The following is a 12957-nucleotide window of genomic DNA, read 5'->3' as shown; positions in this document are numbered from 1 at the left end:
GTTTTGTGGGCTAGGCCCAGAGTCTCTGTGCTGTGTGTAGTCTAGGGACTTTGTGCCCTGCGTCCCAGCCACTCCAACCTGACTAAAAGAGGCTAAGGTACAGCTCAGGCTGTTGCTTCAGAGGGAGGAAGCCCCAAACATTGGCAGCTTCCACATGGTGTTGAGCCTGCCGGTGCATAGTTCAAGAATTGAGGTTTGGGAACCTCCACCTAGATTTCAGAAGGTGTATGGAAACACCTGGATGTCCAGGCAAAAGTTTGCTGTGGGGGTGGGGCTTTCATGGGGAACCTCTGCTAGGACAGTGCAGAAGGGAAATGTTGGGTTGGAGCCCCCACACAGAGTCCCTTCTGGGGCACTGCCTAGTAGAGCTGTGAGAAGAGGGCTATTGTCCTCCAGACCCCCAGAATGGTAGATCCACTGACAGCTTGCACCATGCACCTGGAAAAGCTGCAGACATTCAGTGTAAGCCAGTGAAAGCAGCCAGGAGGGAGGCTGTACCCAGCAAAGCCACAGGGACAGAGCTGTCCAAGACCATAGGAACCCACCTCTTGTATCAGTGTGACCTGGATGTGATACATGGAGTCAAAGGAGATCATTTTAGAGCTTTAAGATTTTACTGCTCTGCTTGATTTTGGACTTGCATGGGGCCTGTAGCCCCTTTGCTTTGTCCAATATCTCCCATTTGGAATGGCTGTATTTACCCAATGCCTGTACACCACCTATATCTAGGAAGTAACTAACTTGCTTTTGATTTTACAGGCTCATAGGCAGAAGGGACTTGCCTTGTCTTGGATGAGACTTTGAACTGTGGACTTTTGAGTTAATGCTGAAATGAATTAAAACTTTGGGGGACTGTTGGGATGGCAAGATTGGTTTTGAAATGTGAAGACTTGAAATTTGGGAGGGGCCAGGGGCAGACTGATATGGTTTGGGTGTGTCCCCACTGTGTCCCCCATCTTGAATTCTCATGTGTTGTGGGAGGGACCCGCTGGGAGGTAGTTGAATCATGGGGGTAGGTCTTTCCCATGCTGTTCTCGTGACAGAATGCCTCACGAGATCTGATGGTTATTATGAGGGGGAATTTTCCTGCACAAGCTCTCTCTTTGCTTACTGCCATCCACGTAAGATGTGTCTTGCTCTTGCTTACCTTCCACCATGATTGTGAGTCTTCCCCAGCCACATGTAACTGTAACTCCAATTAAACCTCTTTTTTGTAAATTGCCTAGTCTCAGGTATGTCTTTATGAAAACAGACAATACAATGGCTCTGCTCACAATATGGAGAATGGGTTATGTAGTGGGTATGAGGAAAAGCAGGAAAACTATTTTGTAGATTATTACAACAGTTCATGTGAGAGAAAATGGTGGTTTGGACCAGGAAGCAGCCAGGGAATATTGAGAGAAATAATCACGTTTGAAATATGCTTTACAAAAAGAGTCAACCTGATACACTGATGAATTGGGTATTACAGAAGACAGGATAGATCCTACATGTTGGGCCTAAGCAGTGGGGCAGATGGTGCTGCCATCAGCTAAGACTGAGAAGACTGGCAGGTGTACTGAAAGGGAGAAACTGAGGGAGAATCAAGAGAGAATTGAGTTAATTTTGAGGTGCTTATCAGAAAACCAGATAAAGATACCAAACAGTAGTTGTTTATATGAATTTTGGAAATAACTTAGGACTTAAGGAAACATTTTAGATTCCTCATATGCCAATGGTGTTTAAGGAAAAAGACTGGGTAAACGGGAGAGTAAATGCTGATGAAAGGTGAATGTCCAAGAATGAGTTTACGGTCACAGAGAGGGAAAGGAATCAGCAAAGGGTTGCTTCAGGGAGGTAAAGGGAAAAACCAGAAGCATGGAGTTTCAGTCAAGCCAATAAAGGAGACAGTTTCAGGAAGGATGGAGTCATCAACTGTGTCAAATAATGCTATGAGATCAAATTCATTAAAAGTAAAGTCATAACCATAGACGTTTGCAATGTAAAGGTGATTTGAAACCTTGCTAATTGAGGTCTTGGTGCTGATTAGAGGTTATAGAGGAGAGAATGTAAGGTGAATAAATGGGGACAGTGGCAATTAGCAATGCTTTTAAGACCTTTTGTTATAAAAGAGAGCAGAGAAATAAAGCAACAGTGGATAATATATTTCACTGAAACCCATACATTTGTAATGTAATCATTTTAATGTGTAATCAGTTTTAAAAATGGTTAAGAGAAATTTGCATTTTTTAAATTAAACCAAATCTTCAAAATCTGATCTGCATTTTACACTCATAGACATCTTAACTCAGACCAGCCACATTTCAAATACACAACAGCCACAGTGGCTATTACCATATTGGACAGCACAGGCATAGGGACCTAGAATTCCTGTTCCAGATGCTGCTGAGGCCAAGAGTAGAGCAGAGACTACCTCGCAAGTCTTCTTTTGCTGGTAATAACTTTGCTTTCTAGATGGTGGTGTTCTGTCTCATATAATAGCCTCAGAATTGTTTTAATATTTTCATTATCTTTTGTATAATATTTTCTCTCTCAGGCACTCATAGCCTCTGAAAATTACATTTTAAAAACATTGGCATCTGTGAAATTTTAATTCTAAACTTACATGTTTAAGAGTAGTGTCTGAGAACTTGCTATGTAACAGAAACAAATAAGGTAAACAAGAGCTTCTCTTTTTGGTTTCCCAGTTAAATGAATATGGATTATTGGGAGATGAGGGTAAGTAGAATTTGGAAAATACTGGAAAATACAGTAATATGATGGCTTGTAAAATCTTTTTATAATTTGGCCATTTTGAGTCCTACTCAAATTAGGACGTTGGAGATAGACAGAATCTCTCTTTCTAAGTGTCTGGCTGGTCTCAGGAATTTAAAGAGCCTCACTAACGTGGAAAGGGTAGCAACCACAAACACAAGGGCAGATGCAGAAAAGGATGTGCAACAGTGGTTTACTGAAGTGTGTTAAAGATTCATAAGAAGGAAGAAAAGGCAAATACATTTTAGACCATTCACCTAATGATTGTATTTGTTCATTTGGACTATTGTGGCATTATTTTATCATTAAATAATTCAGTGATTTGGCAAGGATTTATCAAACATCAGTGAACTAGGTCCTGGGCTAACCTTTGTGGATATGGAAATGCATAACTAATTTTGTCTTCAAAGGGTTCTGTGTTAGTTCATTTTCATACTGCTGTAAAGACATACCCAAGACTGGCTAATCTACAGAGAAAAGAGGTTTAATTGACTCACAGTTCCACATGGCTGGGGAGGCCTCAGGAAACTTACGATCATGGTGAAGGGGAGAAGGTACATCTTACATGCAGCAGGCAGTAAAGAGTGTGTGAGTTCAAACCTTCAGATCTCATGAGAACAGCATGGGGGAAACCACCCCCATGATCCAGTCATCTCCCATGAGGTCCCACCCTTGACACATGAGGATTATGGGGATTAAAATTCAAGATGAGATTTTGGTGATGTATTAGTCAGGGTTCTCTTAGATGGACAGAACTAATAGGATATATATTACACTATCACAAGGTCCCATAATAGGCTGTCTGCAAGCTGAAGAACAAGGACAGCCAGTCCAGTCCCAAAACTGAAGAATTTGGAGTCCAATGTTTGAGGGCAGGAACCATCCAGCATGGGAGAAAGATGTAGGCTGGAAGACTAGGCTTGTCTCTCTTTTTCATGTTTTCTGCCTGCTTTATATTTGCTGGAAGCTGATTAGATTGTGCCCACCAGATTAAGGGGGGATCTGCCTTCATCAGCCCACTGACTCAAATGTTAATCTCTTTTGGCAACATCCTCATAGACAGCCCCAGGATCAATACTTTGTATCCCTCAATCCAATCGAGTTGAAACTCAGTATTAACCATCACAATGGGGACACCCAAACCATATCAGGCTCCAAAGCTACTTGCAAAGACTGACAAACAGACATTTAAGTAGAAGGTAATAAGTTCCTAGAAAAAAGAAGGCACAACATGTAACAACAGCAGAGAAATTGGTGTAGGTTTTAAATATGGAAGGTTTGGAAAAATGTTTGTGGAATAATGTTTAACAATGTTTCATTGTTGAAATAAATAGTGAGATTTGAACAAATAATTTGATAATTTGTGAGTGTTTTTATTTTCTTACTCCATTAATCTATGTACCCTTCAGTGTTCACATGGGCTTGAGACCTTGTTCCAAATGAATAGCTCAATCATTTTATTTCTGTGGCTTTGTGCCAAAGTAGTTCTAAGGAACTCATTACAGTACACTGTACCAAAATATTTATATGTCAAGTGATGAGAAAAAAATAATCAAGGACGGAAAAAAATGCAGCTGGTGTGACCAGGATTGAAGCAAGGAAGAGGCCAAGTCGGGTGGTCAATGCAATGGGGCCAAATCACTGCGTTGTTTAATGACTAAATCATGCCACCGTAGTCACAATGAACACATACAATCCTCAAGTGACTAGTCCAACATTCATTTGCTTATTTTTCTGAGGTAAACAAGAAGGTCTTCATGTAGTCAAGGCCAAGCCAGAAGTGCTTATGGCCAGTGTCAAGAACTAGTCTTGCTGAGAGATTGGTTACATGAAGGAGACCTCAGAAAATAAATTAATATATCACGAAAAATGGGAGACAGGCTTATTACTGTTGGAGAAGAAAGTTAGAAATGTGGAACGGGGTAAGGCTAGACCATCCCTGAAGTTTAGATTACAATTGGAGGTATTGGAATAAACTCAGAATTCTTAATACAGATATATATAAATAAATATAAAAGCAAATGTACCTATATAATATATGTGCATATACATACATATTTCCTAGCTTTATCTATTAAGAGGGCCTAACAGCAGTAAGACCCAAGTAGCAATGAGTATATAGAGAGTCTAGGTCTTTGTTTATAAATACCATTCTCTACTAAAACAAATGAGTATTCCTTACAGAAATGAATGATTCTGAGTTTGAGACAACAAAAATACACACTGAATGTCTTAGCTGGGACTGCTATAAGCAGTTACTATACACTGGGTAGCTTAAACAATATTTATTTCTCATTTTTCTGGAGGCTAGGAAGTCCAGGGTCAAGATGCTGGCAGATCAGTGTCTGGCGAGGACTGGCTTTCTGTTTGTAGATGGCCAACTTCCCATTGTATCCTCCTATAGAGAGAAAGAGGAGAGCTCTGATCTCTATCTCCTTATAAAAGTACTAATACCATTCAGGAGGGCTCCATTCTCATGACCTAATCAACTCTCAAAGGTCCCCCACCTACCAATATATTCAACTGGGGTTAGAATTTTAACAGATAAATTTTGGGGGGACACAAACAGTCCATAGCACTGGGCATGAAACAACTTTGTTTTGTCAGAAAGAAGTGTTTAAAGAGTAATGATGACATGTCAAAGGTATATAGAAGTCAGCTTGAAGGGGCTTCCACTGTGTCCCAAATCTGGGACAAATTGAGCATCAAAATAATATTATTGAATTTTAATCCACTAATAAAGTAGAAATCCAGGAGTCTGTGCTAATACAAATGAATTAATAGAGAGAAGAGAAAGCTGTTTCTGAGAGTAGAATCCCAAGTAACAAATTTATATGGAGGGATAAAATTATGAAATTATTGTTTATTAACCATCATAGGAATAAGTGATTAAAGTATGAATCATCAGCGATGCTAAAACTAATGGGTGGAAGTTTCATGAGAAATAGGATATCTTAATAGTCTTAAAGTAGCTCCCAATGAAATACTAATTACAAAGGAAGACAATTACTTTACAGTGGAGAAACCTAGAAGATGCCAATTTAATCATGTGGTCATTGTTCACTTTGACAATGCTAGAACAAATCAATATTGTATACCACCTATTAGGGTACTGAGAACATAGCATCGTTTCTGTGATATTGCTTTTCAGAAATGCATGACCTAAATCTAATTATGAGAAATATTGAGTCAATGTTGATTTTCTGATTTGAGGGCAATAATGGTAGGGTTATATTGTAGTTTTTGTAGTTGTGTGTCTGTTTGTGTGTGTGTGTGTGTATACTTAAGTATTTAGGATACTGGTAAATTGTGTGTACAAATTAATGCCAAATCTTTCATTTAAAAATAGTATGTGTTAATGTAACATGGAAGAGAGAGAGAGACTAATAACATTAATGTGGTAAAATATTATTTTTTGAGAAATCTGGGATTTTTTTTTTTTTGTATTACATCCTTTTTGTTAGTTGGAATTACTTATTCAGTAAAGTAAATCTGAAAAACAAAACAAAACAGAAAAAACGAAGATGGTCAACTCTGGCGTTTGCCTAAACCCAAACTAATGTCAATTTTGGTTTTGTTCTAATACCAGAAAAGATGAAACTAACTACTTAACCTAGGAGCAGTAGACACATAGCTCAGTTCTGGCCAATGAGAGGAAGGAGCAATGAGCTTCAGAAGCCTTTGGGGAAAGATTCTCCTCCATAAAAAGAAGCCCTGGAGGGAGAAACTTTCTGCCTCATGATCTACTTCTCCTTGCCCCCATACCCAAACCTGCCTCTGAATGCAATTGTAAAAGTATGTGATTCTTGGAGCAGTTGCAGCCAGAGATAATCGTGCGGTCAAGTGAATCTTAGAAATGCTAACCCAGAGCCCAAATATTTTGACACTAAACCAAAACAGACCTTTCACTGTTAGAGAAAAACTAAAACTTCATTTCATACTATTTCTAGTAAGTTATTATTACTCGTAACTGAAGTAATTCCTAACCAGTACAGACAACTATAGCCACAACACTAGTGACTTCCAAAAAGGGCTTGGTGGAAAGATGTGAGCCATCACTCTGGAAAAGCATAACCTGAGTTAGTATCGAATAAACTGTGTGCAGGATTTCCTGTGCAGAATGATCGACTTACTTAAAGTGTGGTCTTGTAGACACCAAGATTGGTTAGAGTCTTTAAGAAACCAGCTAGGCATTCTGGCTACATAAATCTCATTGCTTTAAAATGTTGTGGGAATTCTGAGTACTTTATTGAAACAATGTGAAGAACACACTGAGTTTTGGGAGGCCGAGGTGAGCAAATCACTTGAGGTCAGGAGTTTGAGACCAGCCTGGCCAACATGGTGAAACCCCGTCTCTGCTAAAATTACAAAAAAATTGCTGGGCATAGTGGCGGGCACCTGTATTCCCAGCTACTAAGGAGGCTGAGGCACGAGAATCGCTTGAACTTGGGAGGTAGAGGTTGCAGTGAGCCGAGTTTGCGCCACTGCATTCCAGCCTGGGTGATAGAGAGAGACTCAGTCTAGAAAAAATAATAAAATAAAATAAAATAAAATAGACACTGAGAACACTTACATGAGGCCAAATTCAGTTTTACAACTGCAGTCCATGTACCCTGTGCAGGGACGTTCAAGAAATACCTCCAAAATTTTTGTAGTAGGATCACTATTGCCTAAATATTAGGAATGAACTTCCATGCCAGGAGATGGTCATCTGTTAAGACCCAAGTGTTTCTATTGAATTTTTGTGAATTAATTTTTCCTCGTCTCATTTTTGAGTAAACTTTGCGTATGTAAACTTAAACTGTCCCATGTTCTCAAATAATCAGTTAAAACATTAGACCCGACGTTATTTATTTTAAGGATTCACATAATCAGTAGTGAAAGACAGGCAGCTACTGTGTGGCATCTTGGAATTAGCATAAGAAAACAGAGCAAATATTTCTAATAATAGAACAAATCTATAATAAACTCTTCAGTTGAGAGGAAAATGTGGTGTGACTCCACACAGTAAATTCTCATGGGAAAGCAGAGATTCTTCTTTATTTTATTTATTTATTTTTTTATCCAAAGAAATTTTATATCAATAAACCAACTTTTACCTAGATGATATGGCTGGTATGTGACAGGGCTAACACTCAAATCTGTTATGACACTGACTCTGATACTCCTTTGACTTCATAACTAATGATATTTATAATTTATTCATTATACTTCTCTTGTTTATAAATATAAGTTGTTAATAATTATGTGACATACCACTTAATGTTCTATGTATTTGTATATATTGACTTATTAATTGTCATAAAAATGTTTTGCAATAGCCACTATCATCTCTATTGAATGGATGAAGACGTTGTTAAATAAAAATCTTTAAGCAAATCAAATTTAAGTAGCCTCCAAACCAGAAAAGGTTCCCAGTAACTTTAGGACTGCCACTGGTTGAATAATATTTATGGACAGAAAAAGGAAATGAGACAGAGAGACAGCTAGCTAGCTGTTCAGTTGCTATAATTTGATGATTCTCAGTTATTACAAAAGCAAATTCGTAAGTTGTGTTTTCAGTTTGTTTATGTATCGAGTTAGGATGCAGTTTGTTACATAGGATTTACATGGAGGCTTCTAAGGCCTAAATTTAGATTTATTTTCAAATTCTTTCCTTTTGGTCAGCCTCTTAATTTTGAGGGATTGACCAAAACTTCAAACATTGATGTCACTCTGTGTTATTATTATAAATGGACATATTTGGTCTCAGCTCCCATTGGGCAATAACAGAACAGTGGGTTTTGCATGGTGGCAACAAGAAACCAGAAAGATAAAAAAAAAAAAAAAAAAAAAAACTGATTGGTCAAGATAAGGCCACCTCAGGCCATTTCTCTGCAAAGTAAAAGTAGAGGAGGCTTTCTTATGCTCACTCAGGCAGACAGGAATCTCCTGTTTTCAGGAAGAAAAAAAAGATATGTTTTGAGATCTCTCTGCTTTCTTAAAGTTTCAGTTTGATTATGTGGTATTTAGCACGAGTGACTTCATTTCTGTTTAATCTAATTTGTTGGGGCCCACTTCAGAAGCTCAGTCTAAAACAATGGCTCCCCATAATTTTGTTTAACAATTTCTTCCTTTTGGTCAGGTTCTCAGCTAAGTGAGATTGTGACCAAACCTTAGGCTATTAATACTACTCTGAGTTACCATAATTTTGGGGCTTTGGTCTCAACATGTCATTCATAGGTTATGATGTTCTTATGATCACATATTTCTTTGGGATTTTGTCATTCCAGTACCAGAGAGATCATTTGACATTCTTCAGATGGCTACAAGCACACATTGAAACTTTTGAGCGAATACAGTGTGCCCAGCAGATTATTATGATTCTCAGGCAGATAATAACAAGAGTTCGGAATGTGCTCCTTAGCCAGGATCTCTGTGAAGCAAACCAGGAAAAAACAAAAAGATAAAAAATGATACAGTCTACCTGTTTTAACCAAGCAGCCTGTTTATTAATCCCCTTCAACTGAGTATAATACCAGCTGTGCTCATGCACGTGCCGCAGGAAGTATCAGTAACGGCATAGATTGTTTTCTATTTAACCAGGAGGTAAGCTAGATAAATTCTATTATCCAGTACAACTCTATCAAGAGAATTTTAAAAGTCTGTTGTGCAACCATAACTTTTGCATTACAATCTACTGTAAGGCCAATTGTGAGGAATAAACTTCGAATCATTGCTTCATTTATATTTACTCCAAGCCACAGGCGAGAAAGACTGACTTAACAAATTGATGCCCATTCAGAAAGATTAATGACCCCTGGCGATGTTATTTTTAACCTATGATATAAGTTAAGAGAAGTGGACCAATGTTCTGTTTCTGATTGATTATAGAGTAATAAAGACACCATTAAAGTTCTTAGAACATTGGCCCTTCATCTTCCATCCATGAAAGCATAAGGTTTTTAGTGCATAAGTTTCACTCTGAAATCCTCCACAAATAGAAGTATACCCCATGCGTGCACACAAGGCCTCTTTTTCAGTTCTATTATTCATGGATGCATTACTTTAAATAGTGAAATTTGCAGTTTCTATCCAAGAATCTAAGGCAGAGTTATTACAGATTAAAAGAGAACTATACTATCCTGGCACATAAGTCAGTTTTCGAAGACATTCCGTTTGGGATGTTGGTGCAAATCTGTCTTGTGATATACTTATTGGTCTAGGTTCTTGTGATATACTTATTGGTCTAGGTTCTTGTATAGAATGATGAGGTTAAATTAAAAAAGATTATGAGAAAAAATAGTTCTAGGAATCTTACCTCACTAGTACAATTTGAACAACAGTTACATTAGAGATGTTGCCAAAGTTACTGGCTGAACTAAATGATTCTTTAGATCATGCACAGATCTAGGTTTGGCGGGAAAGATTCAACTCTTCATCAATTTACCCACAGATGCTAGTGATTGCAAAATTCTAATTACAGCATTATCCTGCCAAGCCAAAGAGATGGGCATAAGCAAGGAAAAAATTCAGACATGCAAGAGTTTATGATGGCAGAGAAGTCTTGATCTGTGATCTTGGAAAAGCTGTCCATCTACAATGCTGTCTGCTTTGGGGGAGAAACTTCCCTGGTTAGCTTTACATTAAAGTCTCCCATGGATGTACAGTTCCAAGAATCTGAGAAACCCTTTTAAGTTGTGAGATGCAGACCCAAGATTTCAGGCCCCCACGAGTTTTGTTTTTTTGGTTTATGTGTTGAGAAAAAATTTGTATCGTCCCTTTCAATGGGGTACAAGGGCAGGCTTTCTTTAATGTAATTTGCAGAAGACCTAATCTCCGGGTTTTAGATCATAAGAGGTTTGATTATCCTTGATCAATAGATCACAGAATGCTTCTCTTACCTAAATAAAATATGCTGTGGTATAATGCATTAAAACCTTGAAGGATTTAGTCATATTAGAGTTCAGGAGAGCAGGAGATACATGGCATTCTATTATTAGGAACATAGGCCATACAGTGACTATACACGGTCAACTTATATTTTTATTGGAAATGAATCTTATTTCCATCCACCAGCAGTGCCTTTGACCAAGGAAATCCAATTAATTCAGTTAGCTTTACCTAATACTATTGCATTTGTAATTCCTTATTTAACTGTTTTACAACTTGTACAGTGAAACAGGTACTTCTATTGCTGGAAATTTCTCCAGGACTGCCCAATGAGCAAAACATATTTTCTAATAACCTTTTAACTGCTTTTATAGCATCAGCCTTCATGCATGAAAAAGCTCATATACAATGAGAAAACATGCATTGAAATGGCAATTGAATGAAATCCCTCTATTAATGTTCAAATGACCCATCAGGTAGCAGAAATGAACCAAAAATTTTCTTTGAATTTCAAGGATTATAGATTTGGCAAGCCAAACATGGGTCATAAACATTGTAGCAATTTTAGAACAGTCACTACACAATTTTTTTCATAATTTTGATAATTTTATATCTTCCATGATGAGTCATGGATTGGAGAGTTTTTAGTAGTGAGAGCTTTAAGGACTCAGTAAAACCAGAAAGCTGTCCAGGCTCTTCATGAGTTCACATTTAACATTTGATTTATATCATTTTAAATATCAATTTTGATTCTCAAAATTGGATACATAGAACTGTTTATTAAATGGGTTATCATAGGTAATTTAACTTGGATCATGAAGTTTATTTAAATCACTTAACAACTTCAGTATTCGTGGACTTAGCGTAAAAATCTGCCTAACTATTTCCTTCGTATTTAATTCATTCTTGTTCTGCTTGATGTTGGGTTAGTTTCATAAACCATGTCTCTTCATTAGAGTTCTGGGAAATCTTACCAGTCCAATTGTATAATCTTAAGATTATAAAAAAAAACTGTATTTATCAGATTCCCTTCCATCCTTTCTTTCTATAAATCTCCTTGAACAAGAAGCAATTTTTGACTGTTGTTGACTGCGAATGCTTTTAGAGAAGAAGCAAAACCACTGTGGATGACAGTGACTTAGGCTGTCCAGGGTTAAAATCTAAGAGTTAATTTTAACCAGCACTTGACAAATAAATTTGGTTATTTCTGTGGTAGAAAACATTTTAACATGGTAACAAAAATTATGTTCATGTTAGATTTATAGAAATCCCATACTTTTTTAGAACACTCATATCAATAATATACAAATAAATATAATCTTACAAATTTAGCATCACATCATTTGGTGATGCTTTCCATGTAATCCAAAATGTTAAATTAGCACTATTAGTTTAGTATCTCTATTTCACAAGGTGAGAAACACATATTTTATTGCTGCTGGGGAGCCAACTGGAAAATACCAAAGTCAAATCAAGGTCAAGAAAATGACTTAATTTAGAATTTGATTTTATGCATCTGTCAAAAAATCAAATATTTCAAATACCTGATCAAAGTGGGATCACAGATCACTGTGAAATAATACCCATCCATTTAATGAGAGTGATAACAAAAAGAATTTAAAAGTAAATACAGTAAGTTATATAGTGCTGGAAAAACTTTAACTCTTTAACAGAGAGGACTTAGTTTTTTTGTCATCAAAAATTAATAAAAACAACATAAAGCACAGGGATTCATGTTGATAAAACACAGAATCTTTTTTGCTTTGGCCAGTTACTTAAAAGGTTAAAAGAAAAAACTTTCACTATTTTCCATGAATAGCAGATCAATACTCCAGGAAAACCTTGCTGCTTTAAAAGAGAGGACCAAATTCCAGTTTTATATTGTATATTTTTGATATTAATGCTCAATTTTTAGAAAAAAACTTTTAAATAATTCCCTTGTAATTTTAGCCAGCATGATCACACATAAAATTTCTTTTACAAGATTCATCTTCCACAAATCTTTTCTGTTTCTCACTTTGCAACCATCAGTCTATGTTAGAACAAAATTACCTTTATTTTTTCCTAACCTAAAACACACCTACCATGTAAGCTTCATTTACCAAAAACATATCTTACTTTGTCTTACTTTCCTTACATACGGAGTTATTTTTAATGTTAATAACCTTACTTTTTAGTGAGAACTTAGGAAGTAAAACATTTTGAACTATTTTATATCACCATTTTGCAGACAAGAACCATTTTATAACTTGCAGAAATATGTTTTCTCATAACATATTTTTTCATGGTTATTAACAGACCCAAATATATTCATATTTTCTGTATTGTATA

The sequence above is a fragment of the Pongo pygmaeus genome, chromosome 3 (genome assembly GCF_028885625.2).
Source record: "Pongo pygmaeus isolate AG05252 chromosome 3, NHGRI_mPonPyg2-v2.0_pri, whole genome shotgun sequence".
Classification (NCBI taxonomy): Eukaryota; Metazoa; Chordata; class Mammalia; order Primates; family Hominidae; genus Pongo; species Pongo pygmaeus.
This window is presented reverse-complemented; position numbering follows the sequence as displayed.